Raw genomic sequence first — 10,295 nt, forward strand, 5'->3', positions numbered from 1 at the left:
TCGATCGCCATGTCTGTTTGCCACAGTCTTCCCGGTGGTGCCGCACCCGGGCTCGCCCCGGCAGACGCGTTTTTTTTTTCTTTCGCCCCGGCAGACGTGGTTCCCCCCCCCCCTTTTCGCTCGCCCCGGCTGACGAGGTTTTCGCGCCGCCCCGGCTGACGCAGTTTTCGCGCCGCCCCGGCTGACGCGGTTTCGTGCCGCCCCGGCTGACGCGGTTTTTGCGTCGCCCCGGCTGACACGGTTCGGACTTTGCACTTTTCGGCTGTGCCTGGCTGGCGGCCCACTCACTCGATCGCCATGTCTGTTTGCCACAGTTTTCCCGGTGGTGCCGCACCCGGGCTCGCCCCGGCTGACGCAGTTTTCGCGCCGCCCCGGCTGACGCGGTTTCGTGCCGCCCCGGCAGACGCGGTTTTCGCGCCGCCCCGGCTGACGCGGTTTCGTGCCGCCCCGGCAGACGCAGTTCGGACTTAGCACTTTTCGGCTGTGCCTGGCTGGCGGCCCACTCACTCGATCGCCATGTCTGTTTGCCACAGTTTTCCCGGTGGTGCCGCACCCGGGCTCGCCCCGGCTGACGCAGTTTTCGCGCCGCCCCGGCTGACGCGGTTTCGTGCCGCCCCGGCAGACGCGGTTTTCGCGCCGCCCCGGCTGACGCGGTTTCGTGCCGCCCCGGCAGACGCAGTTCGGACTTAGCACTTTTCGGCTGTGCCTGGCTGGCGGCCCACTCACTCGATCGCCATGTCTGTTTGCCACAGTTTTCCCGGTGGTGCCGCACCCGGGCTCGCCCCGGCAGACGCGTTTTTTTTTTCTTTCGCCCCGGCTGACGCAGTTTTCGCGCCGCCCCGGCTGACGCGGTTTCGTGCCGCCCCGGCAGACGCGGTTTTTTGCGCCGCCCCGGCTGACGCGGTTTTTGCCGCCCCGGCTGACGCAGTTCGGACTTAGCACTTTTCGGCTGTGCCTGGCTGGCGGCCCACTCACTCGATCGCCATGTCTGTTTGCCACAGTTTTCCCGGTGGTGCCGCACCCGGGCTCGCCCCGGCTGACGCAGTTTTCGCGCCGCCCCGGCTGACGCGGTTTCGTGCCGCCCCGGCAGACGCGGTTTTCGCGCCGCCCCGGCTGACGCGGTTTCGTGCCGCCCCGGCAGACGCAGTTCGGACTTAGCACTTTTCGGCTGTGCCTGGCTGGCGGCCCACTCACTCGATCGCCATGTCTGTTTGCCACAGTTTTCCCGGTGGTGCCGCACCCGGGCTCGCCCCGGCTGACGCAGTTTTCGCGCCGCCCCGGCTGACGCGGTTTCGTGCCGCCCCGGCAGACGCGGTTTTCGCGCCGCCCCGGCTGACGCGGTTTCGTGCCGCCCCGGCAGACGCAGTTCGGACTTAGCACTTTTCGGCTGTGCCTGGCTGGCGGCCCACTCACTCGATCGCCATGTCTGTTCGCCACAGTTTTCCCGGTGGTGCCGCACCCGGGCTCGCCCCGGCAGACGCGTTTTTTTTTTTCTTTCGCCCCGGCTGACGCAGTTTTCGCGCCGCCCCGGCTGACGCGGTTTCGTGCCGCCCCGGCAGACGCGGTTTTTTTGCGCCGCCCCGGCTGACGCGGTTTTTGCCGCCCCGGCTGACGCAGTTCGGACTTGGCACTTTTTGGCTGAGCCTGGCTGGTGGCCCACTCACTCGATCGCCATGTCTGTTAGCCACAGTTTTCCCGGTGGTGCCGCACCCGGGCTCGCCCCGGCTGACGCAGTTTTCGCGCCGCCCCGGCAGACGCGGTTTTCGCGCCGCCCCGGCTGACGCGGTTTTTGCCGCCCCGGCTGACGCAGTTCGGACTTGGCACTTTTTGGGCTGAGCCTGGCTGGCGGCCCACTCACTCGATCGCCATGTCTGTTTGCCACAGTCTTCCCGGTGGTGCCGCACCCGGGCTCGCCCCGGCAGACGCGTTTTTTTTTTCTTTCGCCCCGGCAGACGTGGTTCCCCCCCCCCCCCCTTTTCGCTCGCCCCGGCTGACGAGGTTTTCGCGCCGCCCCGGCTGACGCAGTTTTCGCGCCGCCCCGGCTGACGCGGTTTCGTGCCGCCCCGGCTGACGCGGTTTTCGCGCCGCCCCGGCTGACGCGGTTTTTGCGTCGCCCCGGCTGACACGGTTCGGACTTTGCACTTTTCGGCTGTGCCTGGCTGGCGGCCCACTCACTCGATCGCCATGTCTGTTTGCCACAGTTTTCCCGGTGGTGCCGCACCCGGGCTTGCCCCGGCAGACGCGTTTTTTTTTTCTTTTCGCCCCGGCTGACGCAGTTTTCGCCCCGCCCCGGCTGACGCGGTTTCGTGCCGCCCCGGCAGACGCGGTTTTTTGCGCCGCCCCGGCTGACGCGGTTTTTGCCGCCCCGGCTGACGCAGTTCGGACTTTGCACTTTTTGGCTGAGCCTGGCTGGCGGCCCACTCACTCGATCGCCATGTCTGTTTGCCACAGTTTTCCCGGTGGTGCCGCACCCGGGCTCGCCCCGGCAGACGCGTTTTTTTTTTTCCTTCGCCCCGGCAGACGTGGTTCCCCCCCCCCCCTCCGTCTTTCTTTTTGTTTTTTTTTTTCGCCGCGGCTGAAGTGGATTTTTCGGTGCCTCGACGCCCCGGTAGTCGCGGTTTTTCCGTTTCCGCACGGCCCCGGCTGACGCTGCTCGGTCACAGTCGCCTTTTGTGAGGATTGCAGACTTCTTGAGCGCGGGTGTTTTTTTTTTGTTGTTGTTGTTGTTTTATTACGCATTCGCTCCAGCAGACGCTGTTTAGACTTTTTGTTTCCTCTTTTATCCTGCGACGAGGTGACGAGGTTTATTCGGTGCCCCGCCGCCCCGGCTGAAGTGATTTTTCCTGTCCCGTGCCGCCCCGGCTGACGCGGTTGGGACTTCGCGTTTGTTCGGCCGCCACGGGTTTTGGCGCACTCGCTCGGTTGCTTGTTGTTGCCACTTGTTGCGAACCCAGGTTTCTTGAGCGAGCGCGGGCGTTTTTTCTTCCTTTCTTTCTTTGTTCTATGTGTTAGCGAATCGGCCTTTAATATCACACGAGGACTCACAACCAACAATTTTCAGTTTGAAGTGTAAAAAATCTGCAGGTGTTGACGTAACTGACTTGCCCCGTACCCTTGAGTACATCCATGAAGTTCTCGTAGTACTACTAAATCGCATTATTCCAAGTGGAGAAATTCCCATAAACTTGCAAACCTCTACACGAAAATCGGTGCGCGTGATAAAGTTGAAAATTATCGTCCGATATCAAATGTGCCTTCTATAACACAAATTCTAGGAAAAAAAAAAAAAAACACTTGTTCGCCGTTTTCTGCGCCGTGACTGGCAGCACTCCGGCGAAGCGAAACGGGGTCGATTCGAGCACGATATCGGCGTCTTTCGACGTGCTCGCCGGCGACCGTCGCACGAGTACGTCGCACGAGCGCGTCTGCCGGGGCGCCGTTTGCGAAGCCGACGCAAAAGTGGGAACCGCCGCTCGGATGATCGCCGCTTTCGGCAGAGTGAGTGTTGGCACTCCGGGGAAGCGAAACAGCGTGAATGCGCCCACGAAATCGGCGTATTTTGAAGTGCCCGCCGGCGACCGTCGCACGAGTACGGTAAACCGCGTCAGCCGGGGCGTAGTTCGGGACGCCGACGAAAAAGTGGGAAGCGCAACTCGGATCTTCGCCGTTTTTGCAGGAGTGAGTGGCGGCCCTCCTGCGAGACCAAGAAGCATCGATTCGTGCACGAATTCGGCGCCTTTCGACGTGATCGCCGGCGACCGTCGCTCGAGTAGGGCAAACCGCGTCTGCCGGGGCGGGCTTCGGGACGCCGATGCGAAAGTGGGAAACGCTGCTCGGATGTTCGCCGTTTTTGGCCGAGTGAGTGCTGGCACTCGGGCGAAGCCAAACGGGGCCGATTACGGCACGATATCGGCGTCTTTCGACGTGCCCGGCGGCGACCGTCGCACGAGTACGGTAAACCGCGTCAGCCCGGGCGGAGTTCGGGACGCCGATGCGAAAGTGGAGAACGCCGCTCGGATCTTCGCCGTTTTTGGAGGAGTGAGTGGCGGCACTCCGGAGAAGCCAAGGAGCGCCAATTAGCGCACGATATCGGCGTCTTTCGACGCGCTCGCCGGCGACCGTCGAACGAGTAGGGCAAACCGCGTCTGCCGGGGCGGGGTTTACGACGCCGACGCAAAAGTGGGAACCGCCGCTCGGATGTTGGCCGTTTTTGGCAGAGTGAGTGCTGGCACACCGGCGACGCGAAAGAGCGCGAAAGCGCCCACGAAAGTGGCGTATTTGGACGTGCTTGACGGCGACCGCTGCAGGAGTACGAAAAACCACGTCAGCCGGGGCGAGCGACCCACGGCGGTCTGGGTGCTTATCGCTGCTATTATAGGGGCACCCCGGCAGACGCAGAAAAAAAAAATTTTTTTTCGACCTTCTTTTTTGCTGGTCGAGCTCGGGTAACCCAGGTCGCAATGGGAGCCGCGCACGAAAGCGGCGTCGCGAGACGCGTTCGCGGTCGCTAGTCGCACGAGCTCGGCAACCGCGTCAGCCGGCGCGGAGTTCGGGATGCCGACGGCTAAGTGGGTACCGCTGCTCGGATGTTCGCCGTTTTTGGCCGAGTGAGTGCTGGCACTCCGGCGAAGCGAAACGGGGCCGATTCGGGCACGATATCGGCGTATTTCGACGTGCTCGCCGGCGACCGTCGCACGAGTACGGCAAAGCGCGTCTGCCGGGGCGAGGTTTGCGATGCCGACGAAAAAGTGGGAAGCGCCGCTCGGATCTTCGCCGTTTTTGCAGGAGTGAGTGGCGGCCCTCCTGCGAGACCAAGAAGCATCGACTCGCGCACGATATCGGTGTCTTTCGACGTGCCCGCCGGCCACCGCCGCACGAGTACGGCAAACCGCGTATGCCGGGGCGGGGTTGGCGACGCCGACGCAAAAGTGGGAACCGCCACTAGGATGTTCGCCGTTTTTGGCAGAGTGAGTGCTGGCACACCGGCGACGCGAAAGAGCGCGAAAGCGCCCACGAAAGTGGCGTATTTGGACGTGCTTGACGGCGACCGCTGCAGGAGTACGAAAAACCACGTCAGCCGGGGCGAGCGACCCACGGCGGTCTGGGTGCTTATCGCTGCTATTATAGGGGCACCCCGGCAGACGCAGAAAAAAAAATTTTTTTTCGACCTTCTTTTTTGCTGGTCGAGCTCGGGTAACCCAGGTCGCAATGGGAGCCGCGCACGAAAGCGGCGTCGCGAGACGCGTTCGCGGTCGCTAGTCGCACGAGCTCGGCAACCGCGTCAGCCGGCGCGGAGTTCGGGATGCCGACGGCTAAGTGGGTACCGCTGCTCGGATGTTCGCCGTTTTTGGCCGAGTGAGTGCTGGCACTCCGGCGAAGCGAAACGGGGCCGATTCGGGCACGATATCGGCGTATTTCGACGTGCTCGCCGGCGACCGTCGCACGAGTACGGCAAAGCGCGTCTGCCGGGGCGAGGTTTGCGATGCCGACGAAAAAGTGGGAAGCGCCGCTCGGATCTTCGCCGTTTTTGCAGGAGTGAGTGGCGGCCCTCCTGCGAGACCAAGAAGCATCGACTCGCGCACGATATCGGTGTCTTTCGACGTGCCCGCCGGCCACCGCCGCACGAGTACGGCAAACCGCGTATGCCGGGGCGGGGTTGGCGACGCCGACGCAAAAGTGGGAACCGCCACTAGGATGTTCGCCGTTTTTGGCAGAGTGAGTGCTGGCACTCCGGCGAAGCGAAAGAGCGCGAATGCGCCCACGAAAGTGGCGTGTTTGGACGTGCTTGACGACGACCACCGCAGGAAAACGAAAAACCACGTCAGCCGGGGCGAGCGACCCATGGCGGTCTGGGTGCTTATCGCTGCTATTATAGGGGCACCCCGGCAGACGCAAAAAAAAAAAAAATTTTTTTTCGACATTCTTTCTTGCTCGTCGACCTCGGGTGACCCAGGTCGCAGTGGGAGCCGCGCACGAAAGCGGCGTCGCGAGACGGCTTCGCGGTCGCTAGTCGCACGAGCTCGGCAACCGCGTCTGCCGGGGCGGAGTTCGGGACGCCGACGGCTAAGTGGGAACCGCCGCTCGGATGTTCGCCGTTTGTGGCCGAGTGAGTGCTGGCACTCCGGCGAAGCCAAACGGGGCCGATTCCGGCACGATATCGGCGTCTTTCTACGTGCTCGCCGGCGACCGTCGCACGAGTACGGCAAAGTGCGTCTGCCGGGGCGGGGTTTGCGACGCGTACGCAATAGTGAGAACCGTCGCTCGGATGTTCGTCGTCTTTCGCCGAGCCAGTGCTGGCACTCCGGCGAAGCCGAACGGAGCCGATTCGGGCACGATATCGGCGTCTTTCCACGTGCTCGCCGGCGACCGTCGCACGAGTACGGTAAACCGCGTCAGCCGGGGCGGAGTTCGGGACGCCGATGCGAAAGTGGGAAGCGCCGCTCGGATCTTCGCCGTTTTTGGAGGAGTCAGTGGCGGCACTCCGGTGAAGCCAAGGTGCGCCAATTCGCGCACGATATCGGCGTCTTTCGACGTGCCCGCCGGCCACCGTCGCACGAGTACGGCAAACCTCGTCTGCCGGGGCGGGGTTTGCGACGCCGACGCAAAAGTGGGAACCGCCGCTCGGATGTTCGCCGTTTTTGGCAGAGTGAGTGCTGGCACTCCGGCGAAGCGAAAGAGCGTGAATGCGCCCACGAAAGTAGCGTATTTGGACGTGCTTGACGGCGACCGCCGCAGGAGTACGAAAAACCACGTCAGCCGGGGCGAGCGACCCACGGCGGTCTGGGTGCTTATCGCTGCTATTATAGGGGCACCCCGGCAGACGCAGAAAGAAAAAAAAAAAAAAATGGGGACATGGCGTGCGTCACCGTGCGGCTTCGCAGCGTTGCCGAAGTCGCCGAGCCCTTCGACTGAGCCGAACGGCGGACAGGGAACGTTGGTCGGCCGTTCTAACCTGTCGGTGCCACGCCGAGACGTCGTTAAGGAAAACCGCGTCGTGGGCCTCTACGACGCCGTCGAGTCGTTGTACGTTTGGTGTCCAGCGTGTCGGCGGCGAGTAGCGGACACGTCGTTCACGACTTCGGTCTTTCGCAGTCGACGCGAACTTGCGGAGAGTCGTGGTGCCTCACGTTTTCGGCAGAAACCGCGGCGGAATTTTCCCGTGCGTGCGCGCACGACCTCGGTGCTGTGCCGTCAGCGTAGTGTTGCACAAACTCGTGGCCTACCCAAGGTGCGGTACGTTTGCGGCCGTATCCTCGGTGGGAATTTCGTGAGTAGGGTCGCAAATTCTACGACCTCGGCGGGTTTGAGAGCGACGTAGACTTGTGGCACGCTCAACGTGCCACACGTTTCGGGGCACACCCGCGGTGAAATTTTCTCGAGTACGCTCGTATTAGTGCCCAAGGAGGTCTGGGTACTTATCGCTGCTATTATGTGGGGGTTCTCGTGAGCGGCGTACGCGAAAGCGACCGGGTGTCTGATATGCGGCGGGCTTCGGCCTCGTCAAGCGTGTCCTCGGGTCTGCTCCAGGGGAATCCACGGCAGTCGTCTGCAGCCTCATCCGCTTGATGCGTTAGGGGCTGGTTGTCGGACGGTGCCGTTTTACCACGATATCGAGGTGTGTTCCGTGTCGTCCTCGGGCGATTCAGATGCGAAAGCGCCGAAGACGCGGGCGTGACCCGTCGTCTGGCGGCTTTGCAGTCTCGGCTCCGTTGCTAGTTCCGGCCGGTCCACCGACAGTGCAGCGGGCTTGGGCAACCCGCACGGCGCGACCGAGTCGATGCAACGAAAAAGAGCGAGCATGAACGTGCTTCTTGCCGCACGGCTCCCACTCGTCTTTCGGGAAGGTTGTGCCGTAGCGAGCTCGAACGCCGTCATCTCGGAGTGCAAAATAAGCGTGTTGGGGCGCCTGAAGGTGGCCTCCGCCGCACACAGACTGCGTCCGGCCCGCCGAAGGCGAGGACGGACGCGCAGTCGAACGATTACCTGGTTGATCCTGCCAGTAATCATATGCTTGTCTCAAAGATTAAGCCATGCATGTCTAAGTACATGCCGAAATAAGGCGAAACCGCGAATGGCTCATTAAATCAGTTATGGTTCCTTAGATCGTTTCTTCCTACTTGGATAACTGTGGCAATTCTAGAGCTAATACATGCAGTGAGCCTGGAGCCCTTTGGGTAACGGGTGCTTTTATTAGACCAAGATCGATCGGGTTTCGGCCCGTATTGTGTGGTGACTCTGGATAACTTTGTGCTGATCGCATGGCCACGAGCCGGCGACGTTTCTTTCAAGTGTCTGCCTTATCAACTTTCGATGGTAGGTTACTTGCTTACCATGGTTGTTACGGGTAACGGAGAATCAGGGTTCGATTCCGGAGAGGGAGCCTGAGAAACGGCTACCACATCCAAGGAAGGCAGCAGGCGCGCAAATTACCCACTCCCGGCACGGGGAGGTAGTGACGAAAAATAACAATACGGGACTCTTTTGAGGCCCCGTAATTGAAATGAGTACACTCTAAATCCTTTAACGAGGATCAATTGGAGGGCAAGTCTGGTGCCAGCAGCCGCGGTAATTCCAGCTCCAATAGCGTATACTAAAGCTGCTGCGGTTAAAAAGCTCGTAGTTGGATCTCAGTTCCAGACGAGTAGTGCATCTACCCGATGCGACGGCTCGGACTGAACATCATGCCGGTTCTTTCTTGGTGCACTTCATTGTGTGCCTCGAGATGGCCGGTGCTTTTACTTTGAAAAAATTAGAGTGCTCAACGCAGGCGAGTCGCCTGAATAAACTTGCATGGAATAATAGAACAAGACCTCGTTTCTGTTCTGTTGGTTTTTGGAATACGAGGTAATGATTAAGAGGGACGGACGGGGGCATTCGTATTGCGGCGCTAGAGGTGAAATTCTTGGACCGTCGCAAGACGAACTACTGCGAAAGCATTTGCCAAGAATGTTTTCATTGATCAAGAACGAAAGTCAGAGGTTCGAAGGCGATCAGATACCGCCCTAGTTCTGACCATAAACGATGCCAACCAGCGATCCGCCTGAGTTACTCAAATGACTCGGCGGGCAGCTTCCGGGAAACCAAAGTATTTGGGTCCGGGGGAAGTATGGTTGCAAAGCTGAAACTTAAAGGAATTGACGGAAGGGCACCACCAGGAGTGGAGCCTGCGGCTTAATTTGACTCAACACGGAAAACTTACCCGGCCCGGACACTGGGAGGATTGACAGATTGAGAGCTCTTTCTTGATTCGGTGGATGGTGGTGCATGGCCGTTCTTAGTTGGTGGAGCGATTTGTCTGGTTAATTCCGATAACGAACGAGACTCTAGCCTATTAAATAGGTGCGGGGTTCCCAGCACCTTACAACCTTCTTAGAGGGACAAGCGGCTCCTAGCCGCACGAAACAGAGCAATAACAGGTCTGTGATGCCCTTAGATGTCCGGGGCCGCACGCGCGCTACACTGAAGGAAGCAGCGTGTCTTTATCCCTGTCTGAAAAGACTGGGTAACCCGTGGAACTTCTTTCGTGATTGGGATAGGGGCTTGCAATTGTTCCCTTGAACGAGGAATTCCCAGTAAGCGCGAGTCATAAGCTCGCGTGATTACGTCCCTGCCCTTTGTACACACCGCCCGTCGCTACTACCGATTGAATGATTTAGTGAGGTCTTCGGACCGATGTCCGGCGCGGCCTTTCGGTTGCGCCGGTCTGTTGGAAAGATGACCAAACTTGATCATTTAGAGGAAGTAAAAGTCGTAACAAGGTTTCCGTAGGTGAACCTGCGGAAGGATCATTAACGGATTGTGAAGGGTGAGCGCCTCAGCTGCGTCTGCGCCCGACACTTTCTGCCGCTGACCCCGTTTGGACGCGGGGTCGGCTTTTCCCCACGGGGGCTGCCTGAATGTGGAGCGGCACCCCGTGACAAATTGTTGCGCCCAGCGGACGCCAACACCCGCGACCTTGGACGGTCGGCCAGGTGGCGGACGCGGGTACAAACGGCGCAACGCACTCATAGGTCGGCTTTCGACCCGCCACTGCACCGTGGCTCGAAGCGCTCGAAATGCGCGACCCGACCGCTGCGGGACCGCCTAGTACTGTAAACAGAGCGGCGGAGCGCGAACGGCGAGTCGTGGTTACGTCGGTAGAAGGCGAGGCTGCGCGTTCCCGAAACGCCAGCCGAGTGCCCTCCCGACCGTTCGAGCGTGCAAGAACGAGACCCGACAATCGCGCGGCGACTGCCAAGTACGAGAGGAACGGCACAAGCGTCGGCGGTCGGTCAAGGAACTGGCGATGTGACGGG

General features: G+C 60.8%; 1 non-coding gene across 1 annotated transcript; it reads left to right on the forward strand.

Moving 5' to 3' along the window:
* The first annotated feature begins 7,980 nt into the window (after positions 1–7,980).
* On the forward strand, positions 7,981–9,791 carry LOC142793993 (small subunit ribosomal RNA). The gene has a single exon (XR_012891984.1). It is a non-coding gene; the product is annotated as a small subunit ribosomal RNA (ribosomal RNA).
* Positions 9,792–10,295: the final 504 nt, after the last annotated feature.

The sequence above is a fragment of the Rhipicephalus microplus genome, unplaced genomic scaffold, assembly GCF_043290135.1.
Source record: "Rhipicephalus microplus isolate Deutch F79 unplaced genomic scaffold, USDA_Rmic scaffold_360, whole genome shotgun sequence".
Classification (NCBI taxonomy): Eukaryota; Metazoa; Arthropoda; class Arachnida; order Ixodida; family Ixodidae; genus Rhipicephalus; species Rhipicephalus microplus.